At 42.1% G+C, this 11,507-nt stretch overlaps 1 pseudogene; it reads right to left on the bottom strand.

Annotated features, from left to right (window-relative positions):
• Positions 1-502: 502 nt before the first annotated feature.
• On the bottom strand, positions 503-620 carry LOC126471897 (5S ribosomal RNA; annotated as a pseudogene).
• Between the last annotated feature and the right edge of the window lie 10,887 nt (positions 621-11,507).

The following is an 11,507-nucleotide window of genomic DNA, read 5'->3' as shown; positions in this document are numbered from 1 at the left end:
CAGCAATGAAGTCAGGGCACCTATCAAGCGGGGCAGTGTTTTCAGAGCAGTCCCACTTCCACAATCGGTGTGTACACAATCACAGACGGTGCAGTATGGCACAGAGAAGACGCCTACAGACTCAATGCTGTGGAGGGCCATAGGAAGAATGGAAGCAGGAGAGTCGCAAACTAATGTGGCTCAATGGCTTAATGTGAATCGATCTGTTGTCTCAGATGAGGCGACAGTTTATAGAGACCGAAACTGTATCCCGGAGACCAGGACAGGGTCGACCAGGTCTGACATCAGAAAGCACTAGCAGCACTCCGTCTTCAGGCCACGAGTGGCCTACCGGGACCATCCGACCGCCGTGTCATCCTCAGAGGAGGATGCGAATAGGAGGGACGTGGGGTCAGCACACCGCTCTCCCGGTCGTTATGATGGTATTCTTGACCGAAGCCGCTGCCATTCGGTTGAGTAGCTCCTCAACTGACATCAAGAGGCTGAGTGCACTCCGAAAAATTGGCAACAGCGCGTGCCAGCCCAGATGGTCACCCATCTAAGTGCCGGCCACGCCCAACAGCGCTTAACTTCGGTGATCTGACGGGAACCGGTGTATCCACTGCGGCAAGGCCGTTGCCTGACATCAGAAAGAGTGGACCGTTATTTGGCTGTAGGGACACGACGGTATCGCCTTAGTACTGCACTGCAACTAGCATCTGACCTTACAGCATCCCCTGGACGTGTTGTAACGAAGCAAACGGTGTACAGAAAGATTCAGCAGAGTAGCCATTATTGTTGGAGACCTGCTGTCTGTTGATCTCTGGCATGTCTTCATCGAAGGGAACGTCTAGAATGGAGCCATCAACATGCCACCTGGACGGTCGAACGGTGGGCCAATATTCATTTCACAGACGAGTCCCGATTTGGTCTGGAGACTAGTTCTCGACGGATTCGCATCTGAAGGACACGTGGAACACGGTTTAGGGATCCAAACATTGTGGAAAGACACCCATATCAAGGAGGACCCCTAATGGCGTGTGCAGGGATTATGTTGACCACTAGAACACCTCTTGATGAAATTGCATGGGTGAATCAGCAAGATTTAACTGCTACCAGATACTGTGAGGAGATCTTGAGATATCGTGCGAGGTTGTTGCGAGGTGTTGTGGGTCCAGACTTCATACTGATGGACGACAATGCTCAACCTCATAGAGCATGGGTGGTTGATGTTTCTTTGGAAATGAAAGAGGTTGCACACATGACGTAGCCTGCTTGCTCTCCTGATATGAATCCCATGGGGCATGTCTGGGACGCACTAGGGAGATGGGCTGCATCAAGTCAGCATCCATAAACCACTTTCCAGGACTTGTGAGCAGCTCTGAAGGGAGAATGGGCGTTATTGCCTCAACATGAGATTGATGACATCATTCACAGCATGTCCCGCCTTTGTCAGGCCTGTACTGGTTCCAGAGTTGGTCACACCTGACACTGGGCACATTAACCAGTTGTCAGAATGTGCATGAAAAAAAGGAAGAACATTTTTGTCTACCGTTATGCAAATTGCAGTTGATTCCGTTCTGTGTGCTTTACATTGTTTCTACTTTACTATCACCTGTTTATACTGTTTTGTGGCAAAATAAACGCAACCTTACAAAATTTCCGTTTCTTTTGGACCCATGAGTTGATGAGAGGGATAAGAAGTAGTGGCAACATGGTTAAAAAAATTCATACCACACTTTATTGAGAGAGACATTCAGCATATTACATGCCCTCAATATAATCGACCCACATCTGGATCACCTTCCTCCACATATCTGGAATGTGTTGTATACTATCAGTGCATTCAACTTCATCGATGTCTCAAAAGAACTGACCTATGCCACTGATGATATCTTCTCTTGGGTTGTAGCGTGTATTACAAAGAAGTTCCTTCATTTTAGTGAACAGGTCATAATCACATGGACTCATATTGAGTGAATATGGAGCATGTTCCAGTACCTTCCACCCCAAGTATGCAGGAGCTCCTGCACACGTTTTTCTGTGTGGCATCGTGTGTTGTCAAGAAAGCTGATGAGATGCCAGAAGGAAACAGTCCTGTGCTCTCTGTACATGTCCCACTCTCATTGTTTGTGTTTCCCATTCATACTATTAGGATCCTTGAACGGCATACCGCACTTACAGGCAGTACATACAGCAACTGACTCAAACATAGCCATTGTCGCTCACTGCAAAACTTCAACTGACCTTCTGCTATATATATATATATATATATATATATATATATATATATATATATATATATGGGCGCGCGCGCGCGCGCGTGTGTGTGTGTGTGTGTGTGTGTGTGTGTGTGTGTGTGTGTGTGGAAGGTAAGAGATATGACATCATGTGTACACTTAGAGATAAAAATAGCATTGTACAGATGGGGTAATCTGTCGAGCGGTCGTAGGTTGTAAAGCCTTAATGTAAGAAAGGGAGTGACACCACATATGCTTTATTAGCGGTGCGATGGTGCATTCTAAAGAAAGAGAGAGAGAGAGAGAGAGAGAGAGAGAGAGAGAGAGAGAGGATGACAGAAGACGACATTGTCATACTCCCACTAATTCTGTGTGCATGAGGAAATGGTTATGTTATTTTATACTGAATGTTGAGGTATTCTCCATATTTGGAATTATAAATATATTTGGATGAATTGTAATATGGTATACAGGGTGTTACAAAAAGGTACTGCCAAACTTTCAGGAAACATCCCTCACACACAAAGAAAGAAAATATGTTATGTGGACATGTGTCCGGAAACGCTTACTTTCCATGTTAGAGCTCATTTTATTACTTCTCTTCAAATCACATTAATCATGGAATGGAAACACACAGCAACAGAACGTACCAGCGTGACTTCAAACACTTTGTTACAGGAAATGTTCAAAATGTCCTCCGTTAGCGAGGATACATGCATCCACCCTCCATCGCATGGAATCCCTGATGCGCTGATGCAGCCCTGGAGAATGGCGTATTGTATCACAGCAGCCCACAATACGAGAACGAAGAGTCTCTACATTTGGTACCGGGGTTGCGTAGAAAAGAGCTTTCAAATGACCCCATAAATGAAAGTCAAGAGGGTTGAGGTCTGGAGAACATGGAGGCCATGGAATTGGTCCGCCTCTACCAATCCATCGGTCACCGAATCTGTTGTTGAGAAGCGTACGAACACTTCGACTGAAATGTGCAGGAGCACCATCGTGCCTGAACCACATGTTGTGTCGTACTTGTAAAGGCACATGTTCTAGCAGCACAGGTAGAGTATCCCGTAGAAATCATGGCGGTGAATCGAGGAAGTACAGTACATACTGACGAAACTGAAATGAGCTCTAACATGGAAATTAAGCGTTTCCGGACACATGTCCACATAACATATTTTCTTTATTTGTGTGTGAGGAATGTTTCCTGAAAGTTTGGCCCTACCTTTTTGTAACACCCTGTATATGGATCACATGTTGACACCAGTATAGTTGAAATAACTATAAGTTTGCTGATAGATGAGAAAAGGAGCTCTGTGCACAACATGCATAGCGTGTATTTTTATTTTGTCTACATGACTTAGATTAGTATCTAATGCTATTCTTGAGCATTTGTCTAATTTTTAGAAGCCTACATTTAACGATTTTTTAGATTGTGCTCTCTGGCGACAACAGTTGTGAGAAATTTACTGCTTTCGACACATATACCATTGAGTGTTTTGGAGAAGAGTTAATACATGCTGGCGAGGGCTTGTCAAAGATGGTATCACGCAGGTACCGTTTCACATCTCAATGCCACATTGTGGTAGTTTGCGTCTCAGCTGAATCGCCAGGATCGTTAGATAGACTGTCTACCATTCTGCAACCTCCTGTCACCACCCTCTATTTAATATTTTACCATTACGTGTTATTATTTTTATTTAAATAACCAATTACCCACTTACTATGTAGAGGCCCTCCACCCCTAGCCCAGGAGGTATCCACGTGGCAGTACACACACACACACACACACACACACACACACACACACACACACACACACACACACACAGAGAGAGAGAGAGAGAGAGAGAGAGAGAGAGAGAGAGAGAGAGAAAATAGTGTGTAATTACATCCACACATAGAAGTTATGGCCCAAAATGTTGCCATCTGGGCTCTTTATGCAGATGTTTTTGCACGAGTCGTCGACTGAACTGTATTTGACCTGTGGTGGTCTAATACAAAATATGATGTGTATATAATTTTAATTAATTAACGTAGAATCCGATTATGCAAACTCATGCCGGTATGCTCATGTAAACTACTGTATTCTCAGATGTTCACTACTATTACTGCTACTACTACTACTACTACTACTACTACACAGGTTGCAAAAGCGCTGAATTGTGGAACTAAGTCTAGATTGTATGTTTTATCAAAATACAATTCTTAGATCTACTTAAAATCGAGTTATCCATACATTACGATTACTCCCCATGCTAGAGGTTGCCAGGTTTGGGAGTGGAATCTCGCATTTTTTTAAAATGTATCAGGGCTGATACTTTAATGGATAACGCTAAGTATGCGATTTTGGTGTGCAGAGAAGCACTGTGCATGTTGCTTGTCATTGCTGGATCCACTTCCACCCACATCAAATCACAGACTAAATAGTGTAACTGGACTGTAAGTCCAATCACATTAAGAAGGTATGAGCAGAAGATCGCGTGACTGGTAGAGTTTTCATCATAGCCTTTACCCAAAGGATTTTGCTACTCGTTTAAATAATCATCAACATAGAAGGCATTTTTGCTGTTGGTTGTCATATTTCTATTCTAAGCTGCATTCCTGTGTTTGTCCTATACATTTATCATTACTAAGACAGACTTCTGGGGGATCTAAGCCAGCATATTCTCGAGAATTAATGTAAATCCTGTTGACTTACATACATTCCAGGTAACAGGGGCCAATAAGTGATTATAAAGCTACGCTCTATGTGCCTGTAATTTTAATTATTTAATCTGGAAATTTATTACATGAGTTACCAAACAGCAATGCTGATAGTTCTACTGTCTGTTCATCGTAAGCAAATCAGTATGGGATACAGTACCATCACAGAGGTGTTTTTGCTAAAGTTAAGAATATGGAAATTCTAAGAACAGTAAATATGAGAATGTAAATAACAACTATACATCTCTATAGTACCTGAACGCCTTGCTGGCCGGGATATAGAACAAACTGTATCTTCCTGATGCGTAAAGGAGGCTATGTGTGTCGAGCAGACTTAGACCGTTACCTATTAAAGTTTCCGTATACATGGTCCTAAGATCGTTCTGCAATTTGTCTGCTGCGGAAGTAACGCTAGCTTATATATTGTTGATCATCTGATCACGAGTCTTTTCTGCTCTGACTCCTAAAATTAGAAAACATGAGTGTTACATTTTTTAGCCGGATGCATACATGTTTGCAAGACTTTAATTTTAATCGACTATTCGGTAATGGCAGGATGGAATACCATACCTCGATAATCTGCTTAAAAACGACAACCACGGCCTTTAATGAGTTATAAAACAATGCACTGTATGCTTGTTGTTTCAATGTGGAAACTGATTCTACAATCAGTGATACTGACAGTCGTCCTATGGGCTGTCTGTTGGTGGAATTCTGCGTCGTTCTGCTGGATGACTGTCAATTCGTCATATGCAAATCAGTACAGTGTGCATATGCATTAAAAGAATACTGTTGTGACGGAGCATTTGCTAATGGTGAAAGGATGTGACAGTCTAGTCATCTAATCCTTTTGTCAGGCTAATTGCAAGTGTCGGATACATGCTACAGTATCAAGACTGGAAAACATGTCTATTATTTGCAGTTACTATGACTGTCAAATGCATGACCTTTGGCAGAGTATTTTGCTAGTGTGTCAAGAATATGGAAAAATCGAGTGAAAATAATTCTGATGCAGCAAAGGTTGGTCCTATTGTCTTGCTGGTAACAATATAGAACAAATTACGATTTTCTGTCATATAAGGGAGGAAATGTTTGTCGAGCAGACTTACACCATTACCTTTAAAATTTTTATATACAGGATGTATCATAATTAAGGGGGTAAACGCATACATTTGAAAGTATACGATACTAGAAGCAAAAAAGTCTCAGTAAACATAGGGTCGAAAATGCACACCTTAAGAGCTACGAGCAATTTTCATCTTCGATACTGCGAAACAAATCTCTTCTACTGCACGTTCTTTGCTTTCCATATTTTGGGAATTGGCAGTATGGACCAAAACAAGAAAAAAACGCCTGTAAACATGTGCATTCTTTAAGAGCTATGAGCACTTTTTCATCTTTGCTATTCCGAAACACAACTCTTCTAATGATCAAGTGCTCGTAACTTTTAAGGTATGCGTTTTAGAGCACATGTTTACTTGACATTCTTTTCTTATTTTGGTCTATACTACCACTTCCTAAAATATGGAAAGCAAAGAACTTGCAGTACAAGAGATTTGTTTCACACTATCGAAGATGAAAAATTGTTCGTAGCTCTTAAGGTATGCATTTTCGACCCTATGTTTACTGAGACTTTTTTCCTTCTAGTATCGTGTACTTTCAGCTGTATGCGTTTACACCATTAATTATGATACACCCTGTATGTAGTCCTAATGTCGTTCTGCAATTTGTTTGCTGGGGGAAGTAATAAGAAGCTAAAAATATTGATCACGTGATATGACGTTATTTTACTGTTATGACTCTCAAAATTAGAAAACGTAAGTGTTGTATTTTTAGATGGATGTGTACGTGGCGTGGAAGACTGTAGTTTAAATGTATTATTCGGTAATACCAGGCTGAAATACCATACCTCGATACTCTACTTAAAAAAGACAATCAATACCTGTAATGGATTACAAAACTATGTGCTGTATGCTTATAGTTTTAACATGCAAAACGGTTACACATAACAGCAAAACTGGCATCTGATATACAGTCAACCTAACGGTGGATTTCCTATAGAACCGAGACTTGGAAACATGCTTTATTACTGTATGCACTCTCACAGCTATGTCTAGCAAAAGCATAGCCTTTCCAGTTGTGTTGCGGCTGTGGTTTTGTTAATGTTTGTCCAGACTTTAGGTCGCTTATAAGAGGTTCACGCGATCATGACGTCACTTCCTAATTTTTTTAGAACGCGCTCGCACACACGCACGCACGCACACACACACACACACACACACACACACACACACACACACACACACACACACACAAAACACATATTTCATACGGTACAACGTGTCACTCACAAAAACGGAGCTGTAGAGAGGAAAAGGAAAATATCTTTCTGTATGAGTTCTAAATTCTCTTACCTTATGTTGGTTGCAAATGTCAGTCCACAAAAGCGGTTTCGAGTGTATTGATTAAATAATAGCTCCAGCATTACGTTATTCGATTTAGAAGAAGCCTTCTAGTTAGTAAGGGGCGTGTTTAGAGCATTTGCGCAAGCAACAGAAGATTCACTGCAGTGAAGTGGGGCGAGAAACCTTATAAAACCACATAATGGGATTTGCTCGTCAGTCTGAGACTCATACCATGTTAGATTAATATATGTGGGAATTAATTATCACGCACCATATCTTAAGAGTACAGTCCCTAAACAAATTACCCAACAGAGTCCTAGAAGATGAAACATCACTTGCACAGATTACTGGCATTTCCCAAATGAGTTGTCGCACTTACCACCTTGAAAGAGTGTTAAAAAAAAGATTTCATAATATCCTATGTACAGGCTTCTCCTCTTAGCACCATCAGGCCATGAACTTGACTCCAATATCAGGTGATCTACGTTTTGTCATCAATGACAATTTCCTAAATGGGGCACTGTCGGAGCTCTAACGATATGATATATGAGAACCACGGGAGGTGGATTCATGATAAAATCTTAACTTCCAACACTTTACTGCTGATGATGTTATTGTATTGAGTACACGTTGGGGCGTTTTTGCTACTAAATAATAAATTTTTGGTAATAAGACTTTATGGATAAACCCACGCAGCTCGCAAAAATGTCCAAAACCACATATGCACCATGTAATAAAAATAATTTCAGCGCTTTCATTAATGTCAACTTCATAATGCTTTCAGAGAGCCTGCTATCTAACTGCTTGGGTCCCCATATCCGGCGGTCGTCTTAAGTCTCAGCAGTTATCTGACGAAAGCAGTCGCTCAAGTTTTGTGCCACTGAAAGGAATTCTGGATCATCAACTAAACGGACACACAGCTTTGGGAGTCCCCACATTTATCAATTTGTGTAGGATGATTTCCCATTGTTCTACATCTACATGGATACTCTGCAAATCACATTTAAGTGCCTGGCAGAGGGTTCATCGAACCACCTTCACAATTCACTATTATTCCAATCTCCTATAGCGCGCGGAAATAATGAACACCTATATCTTTCCGTACGAGCTCTGATTTCCCTTATTTTATCGTGGTGATCGTTCCTCCCTATGTAGGTCGGTGTAAACAAAATATTTTCGCATTAGGAGGAGAAAGTTGGTGATTGGAATTTCGTGAGAAGATTCCGTCGCAACGAAAAACGCCTTTCTTTTAATGATGTCCAGTCCAAATCCTGTATCATTTCTGTGACACTCTCTCCCATATTTCGCGATAATACAAAACGTGCTGCCTTTCTTTGAACTTTTTCGATGTACGCCGTCAGTCCTATCTGGCAAGGATTCCACACCGCGCAGCAGTATTCTAAAAGAGGACGGACAAGCGTAGTGTAGGCAGTCTCCTTAGTAGGTCTGTTACATTTTCTAAGTGTCGTGCCAATAAAACGCAGTCTTTCGTTAGCCATCCCCACAACATTTTCTGTGTGTTCCTTCCAATGTAAGTTGTTCGTAATTCCTAGGTATTCAGTTGAATTTACGACTTATAGATTAGACTGAGTTATCGTGTAACCGAAGTTTAACGAGTTCCTTTTAGCACTCATGTGGATGACCTCACACTTTTCGTTATTTAGGGTCAACTGCCACTTTTCGCACCAACCAGATATTTTTTCTAAATCGTTTTGTAGTCTGTTTTGATCTTCTAACTTTATTAGTCAGCATCATGTGCAAACAACCGAAGCCGGCTGCTCAGATTGTCTCCCAAATCGTTTATATAGATAAGGAACAGCAAAGGGCCTATAACAGTACCTTGGGGAACGGCAGAAATAACATCTGTATTACTCGATGACTTCCCGTCAGTTACTACGAACTGTGACCTCTCTGACAGGAAATCACAAATCCAGTCACATAACTGAGACGATATTCCACAAGCACGCAATTTCACTTCGAGCCGCTTGTGTGGTACAGTGTCAAAAGCCACTTGGATCCAATGAGATGATGGTATTTCCCCGGGGTAGGGACCGTGTATACATAGAGATATTGAATGGCTGCAGTCGGGTCAGTATTCCAGAGCTCATAGTGCCTATGCCGACACCCACGGCCCCTGAGTCAGCTGCTGCGGCGGTGGCAATCACAGCGCTGACAGAAACGTGCAGCATCTCCTCGTAATTTTTTTTCTTAAACTTATCGACAGACAGATCGTGAACGGTGCAGCTCTCTACGACTGCATTTTATCCTACAGCAGTGGAGGTGCTGTGTCGACAACTTGGTAAGTGGAAATAGTTTATTTGTTGCTCGGCTTTGAGGATCGCTGAATCCCATTTGGGTGGTGTGGGCGTGTATACAGGGTGTTACAAAAAGGTACGGCCAAACTTTCAGGAAACATTCCTCACACACAAAGAAAGAAAATATGTTATGTGGACATGTGTCCGGAAACGCTTAATTTCCATGTTAGAGCTCATTTTATTACTTCTCTTCAAATCACATTAATCATGGAATGGAAACACACAGCAACAGAACGTACCAGCGTGACTTCAAACACTTTTTTACAGGAAATGTTCAAAATGTCCTACGTTAGCGAGGATACATGCAACCACCCTCCGTCGCATGGAATCCCTCATGCTCTGATGCAGCCCTGGAGAATGGCGTATTGTATCACAGCCGTCCACAATACGAGCACGAAGAGTCTCTACATTTGGTACCGCGTTGCGTAGACAAGAGCTTTCAAATGCCCCCATAAATGAAAGTCAAGGGGGTTGAGGTCAGGAGAGCGTGGAGGCCATGGAATTGGCCCGCCTCTACCAATCCATCGGTCACCGAATCTGTTGTTGAGAAGCGTACGAACACTTCGACTGAAATGTGCAGGAGCTCCATCGTGCATGAACCACATGTTGTGTCGTACTTGTAAAGGCACATGTTCTAGCAGCACAGGTAGAGTATCCCGTATGAAATCATGATAACGTGCTCCATTGAGCGTAGGTGGAAGAACAGGGGGCCCAATCAAGACATCCCCAACAATGCCTGCCCGAACGTTCACAGAAAATCTGTGTTGATGACGTGATTGCACAATTGCAACATTACCTTCCTTCAATTGGGCCAACTGGCGGTGAATCGAGGAAGTACAGTACATACTGACGAAACTCAAATGAGCTCTAACATGGAAATTAATCGTTTCCGGACACATGTCCACGTAACATCTTTTCTTTATTTGTGTGTGAGGTATGTTTCCTGAAAGTTTGGCCGTACCTTTTTATAACACCCTGTATATACGCCTTTGCTATTTACGAGCCTTATAGTGATGTTAAACACTTAAACTGCATAGGCTACATGTCTTTTTATTCTGCCCGGGAGGCCTAGATCTCATTCACAGTGAGTGTGCTTTCAGGTTTATATTTTGTCGCTATTTTTTTCCCGATATGCCCAGTATATTTTAAATGTGGGAGAAAAGTAGTAGTCTCTTCCCACTGCGACACTCCTGCCCACGCTTGAGGGAAGCTCCAGACTAACATTAGCAATGGGGTGGTCATAGATGCGTTGATGCCTCTTTTTTTTACTTGTTTTCTAGCAATGTCACACGTTCTCTAATAATTATGCAATAGTTTATAACGTGTTACGTGTCTTAAATCCACTTGTGAGCTCTGGCTGACAAGGACTGTCACCACCCAAGAATAATCGCTGCTTTTGAAAGCAGTGTTATGGTTGCACCAGACAGAAAGTTGGGTTTTAGGATAGCGGTTGTGGCCTAAACTGCTAGCAACTCTTATCTGCAAAAATTCGTCCAGCTGATTTCCGCAGGTGACCAGGTGAGTACGTCAGCGAGTTAGAACTGGTGTACTGTAGTGGGATGCCAGATTACATAACAGTTCCTTTTACGCCATCCATCAGCTCGGTCGCATAATGTCGGAAACAATTACACGTACGTGGTGTTCAAATAATGCAAATTTCTCTACCATCCCTGGGGAGATTGTCTGGAGTAGTGTGGAAGGCCGCAAGATTTTGCCACATACATTTAATATTCCGTAAATTCTTCCCGATTTATATTTATATTAGAGCGTTGTTTACACACACATTATTAATCATTTCATTGTCTATTAGTCGCTAGCACCACCTACTAATAATTTCTGTAGTACTGCATGTCTGCGTCTTA

This window comes from Schistocerca serialis, chromosome 3 (assembly GCF_023864345.2).
Source record: "Schistocerca serialis cubense isolate TAMUIC-IGC-003099 chromosome 3, iqSchSeri2.2, whole genome shotgun sequence".
Lineage (NCBI taxonomy): Eukaryota > Metazoa > Arthropoda > Insecta > Orthoptera > Acrididae > Schistocerca > Schistocerca serialis.
Note: the sequence above shows the minus strand (reverse complement) of the source record. Positions and strands in the feature narration are given on the sequence as shown.